At 30.3% G+C, this 4574-nt stretch overlaps 2 non-coding genes across 2 annotated transcripts; both read right to left on the bottom strand.

Moving 5' to 3' along the window:
- Positions 1-408: 408 nt before the first annotated feature.
- Positions 409-481, bottom strand: TRNAA-UGC (transfer RNA alanine (anticodon UGC)). Its single transcript has one exon. It is a non-coding gene; the product is annotated as a tRNA-Ala (tRNA).
- A 3154-nt stretch (positions 482-3635) lies between these two features.
- LOC113787402 (small nucleolar RNA snoR143) lies at positions 3636-3785 on the bottom strand. The gene has a single exon (XR_003473907.1). It is a non-coding gene; the product is annotated as a small nucleolar RNA snoR143 (small nucleolar RNA).
- Between the last annotated feature and the right edge of the window lie 789 nt (positions 3786-4574).

Genomic DNA, 4574 nt, shown 5'->3' with positions numbered 1-4574 from the left:
GAAAAGGGAGCGGCGGCACCGTCAAGTTCCGAGCTTATGAATTATTATTATTATTATTATTATTATTTGGATGAGAAGATTGAATTGGGTAATTCACACTCAAGGCCTCTCTCTTTCTAATCACTGCCCCTACTCACTCTTCAGGTCACAGCAAAACTGCCGAAAACCCTGAGAGAAACGATTGATGAAGAAGACGACACACTATTATATACTACTTCCCACGTTAATTAGGGTTTCATTTCAGAATATTTTTATTTCAAAAATTAAATTTTCTTTATTTCATAAAGTTTATATAGCTCAGCCCATTTGAACAAAAAAATAGCTCAGCCCATTTGAACAAAAAAATAGCTCAGCCCATTTAAAAAAAATTATTATTTAAACAAAAAATATTGATAAATAAAAAAAAAGTGGAGATGCGGGGGATCGAACCCCGTGCCTCTCGCATGCAAAGCGAGCGCTCTACCATTTGAGCTACATCCCCATGTGACATTCTACTTTCAAACACATATTATGTTTTATCTAGATTAGTGTATCAGAAAAATGTACCACTTTTTTCTATAAAAAATAAAAGAATAAATCAAATTTTTTTTCAAATATGTTTAATTAAAAAATAAAACTTCTCTGTAAATATTTTAGCTTATGTAATTTATTATTTACTAAAAAGAAGCTTATACAATTTATTGAAAAATATTTGGTATTGATAGGACAAATCAGTCAAATATCTTTTTGATAAAAATAATAATTTATTAGAAGGTACTAGTATTTGATGAAAAATAATAATTTTTATCAAAAACTTTTTTCCTTAGATATTAACTTATGAATTGTTCTCAAAATAAAAGGATCACACATTTATAAAATGAGTGTGGTATGATGGATAAGCTCTTGATATTATTTTAATTTTTTATATTAGACTTAATTTATATTTACAAAATTAACTTGTAAAAATGAAAACTAGTTTTATTTATAAAAACATTTTAAGCTTATCTCATTCAATATGAGCTCTTATGGAACAATGAGATCACAAGAGTTTGAGCATGAAAGTGAAATAAATGATGGAGATCATAAAATGTGTTAAATTTAAGAGTAGTCATAAAAGTTTTAACATGGGTGTGTTCTCCCACGGTACTACCGTAGAGATTAATACAAAAGTTGTTACTAAGAATAAGTTTGATTCTCAGCAATACCAAAATCAATTGTATAGTGAAACAAAATAGTTCAACATTACCACAAATCACTTAGGCTATAAACAAGAAGCTACTCTAAGCTCTACAAACATGGATGCTGCTGCGATGCAAAAAAGTTTCTCTTTGACTATGCACTTTCTTTTGTTTCTTCCATTCTGATAATATATACTTGAAGTAGAAATCACATGTAATTTCTTGATAATGTATACCTTTCCGTCGTATCGGTTCCCTTCTTGTGTTTATTTTATGAGGTATTCAACATTGTTATTGTATAGATTATGTATATTTGAGTGTTCTAATTTAGGTGAATGAAGTTGTGATGTTACTTTGTTGGATTTTCTATTTGATGACTGATATGTTGTATATATCAGATAATTGTTGCAGAATGATAATTTAGGTTAAATGTATAACAACAAATACTCATTCATGTTAAGGGAGTTTTATTAAGCTCAGTGTTTATAATGATCAATGTTGAAAGACTTAAACGAATCAATCACAAGTCACTTGCTCATTGCTCTATACTTTAATACACGTATGTATCGGATCTAAATATAAAAAAATATGAGTAGCTGATTAATATTTACTGACAAATGTACACCTCTAGCTAGCATTGTAAATATAAATTCGTGATGTTAAATCATATTAAGGTTTTATTGAGAATTTTCATTATAAAAAAGGTTCTATTGAGAATTAATTACGTTATCATTAATCATTACATTCTTAATAGTTTGAGGACGCATATCTAATTGAATCCATAATGTAAGTAGATGGCTTATATTTTACAGGTTGTCTTTATTTAGATGAAACAAAAATGATTGTTGAGAATTAAATTGGCTTTATTTATAACTAGTAAGATTCTTAAGCACCCAAATTAATGGTTCATTGGTTTGTAGGGAATTCTTCACGACTATAACGGCAAGTTTGTAGGGAATTCTTCACAATTATACGGCAAGTTTGTAGGGAATTCTTCACAATTATACGGCAAGTTCATATATAATTTCTAATGTAAAGTGACGGTAGTCGTAATGTTATTTTTAAAACTTATTATCTAATTCTTCTCATCAGACAAACCGAACCTACTCCCAGAAATTTTGAGAAATAAATAATAAATGTTCATTTATTAAATCAGCTCAGCTTGGTCACGTACTCCTTCCGTTCAGAGAACTGTTGAATGGTTATATCCGATGGAAGTGGCTTATGTCTAACATGAAATTTTGGAATTTTGAAAACAATTTTGCAAGTGTTATACTTTTAATCTTAGAGAATTGCCATGTCACGAAGCCTGAATCACAAAGTTCACTAAGTAATAATACAAGTTGTTTTTCTTTTAAATGATCAAACTTTTTAAGTAATATACTGAAGATGATGAATTTAAAAACTTAAGGTCTAAATCACACAACATGGACTAATAAAAAAACCACATGCTCCAATTGTAAGGGTTGACTAGTCAACACTTAAATACTTCCAAAATTCTCAGGTTAGCAATGTCCAATGTGATGTATTTCTGAGGGAACGTTGGTTATAGTTATTGTGATTGAATGAAATAGTGATGATTCAAGTTAGTAGCCATATAAATCAACAACTTGGACAAACAACAAACATACACACAATTCAACCTTTGTTCCTCTACAACAACACCCAGCTAGAAGCTTCTTACAACTGAGGGGGCCAAACATATACGATCCTAGAGCCATCATAGAAAAAGTAGGAAGAACATACATTGTACTAGACGAAATGTTCATCAGTGTTTAGGTTGGCAACAACAACTTCAAATTGATTAGTATAAAGTTTCAGCTTTCCACCCTTTAACCCCAAGCCAGGCCAATGCATTACTACACATTCTGGTTTGATCGGTTCAAAATCCATATACCAAATATATCATATACAATACAATACATAATAATCGATTAAATGTGTTGTATAGGGTCAACAAGAAAGCTAGAACTTCTTACTAATCGATTTGAAGCTGTTGTTGCTAATTCTTCTGGTACTATGTATGTCCTTCATTGTTTCTTTTTGCTTAAATGTTTTTTTTAAGATATAAAATGTGTGGATGTAAATCAATACAGAGTATAAAAAATGCATGGATGTAAATCAATATTGTGAGATTACTTGTTTCATCAATATTCACTAACCAGTTTGAAGTGAATCAACATAAACAAAAGGTAAATGTATGAGATGGCTGATGCATTTCTTAAGCTTACACTTTCACCATTGTATCTATGCTATGGGAAGCTGCTACTTCATTCACAAAGATAACAACTTAATATTAGCATGCAATTATATCCTTTTCATTCAAATAGAACAAAAAGAGTGCACATGCAGCAAATTGATTCCAAAGACAGTATCAAAGAGCAGATTGTCTTCATCCTTATTATAAACCCCCAAAATTTATGCAAAAATAAATAATTACACTAAAAAGTAAGAATTAAATTTAATTAACACATAAGAAAATGTGAGATGGAATTAGTAGATGAGTGAGAAGAAAAACCCCAACATCTGTGGATTCCATCTCTACGGTTGTCTGGCCGCTGCCCAATCACAACACATTCACAATAATTCCAAAAAACATATCCGAAAACATGTTTATGAATCAAGCAATGGTTTTAATTAGGCTTTTTCTGTTCGCACTGAGACTTCAACAAGAAAACAACAAAGATGTTTCCCCGTCCAAAACAAAATCAGTGCAAAAAAAAAAAAGAAACAATTTTTTTATTTAAATAGAAAATGAGAAGGTTGAAGGGCTCATATCAAGTGTAAATTTTGGAAGATCTGTCACAGTGGAAAAAAACCCAATTCAAAAAAGGGACATTAAGAGAAAGAGAAAGAGGAGAAAGAAGAATAAGACAGAAACTGAGATACCAAAGCCAAACCCTAACCCTTATGATGAAAAGGGAATAGCGGCACCTTCAAGTTCTGACCTTATATTCATTTTCTTTATTCTTCTTGGTTTTTTGTTGTTGTTGTTTTTGACAGAAATTAATGTGATTTAACGATGGAATTGGGGATTTCGCACTCAAGACCTCTCTCATTATAATCATCGCCCATTTCTCTCTTGCCTCCACCGAAACAACTGAATGCCACGGACACCGATTCTTACCCACAGATATATATATATATATAGCAGCATAGAGCACCCACCATTTCTATTAGGGTTTTACCTTTCCATTATTTTTTTAATATAAATTCTCCGTTTTCCTATTATTTTTTTAATGTAAAGTTTTTATTTCATTTTTCCTAAAAATGAATTATTACTTTTTATTAATAGAATATTTAAGTTATGTTTAGACGGTGAGGTTATTGCGAAAAAAAATGAGAAGTGGATGAAAGAGAGTAGAAATTTGATATAGTGAAAAACATATTTCCTTGAATATATATAAAAGATAATTT

Source organism: Cicer arietinum, chromosome 6 (genome assembly GCF_000331145.2).
Source record: "Cicer arietinum cultivar CDC Frontier isolate Library 1 chromosome 6, Cicar.CDCFrontier_v2.0, whole genome shotgun sequence".
NCBI classification, from domain to species: Eukaryota; Viridiplantae; Streptophyta; class Magnoliopsida; order Fabales; family Fabaceae; genus Cicer; species Cicer arietinum.
Note: the sequence above shows the minus strand (reverse complement) of the source record. Positions and strands in the feature narration are given on the sequence as shown.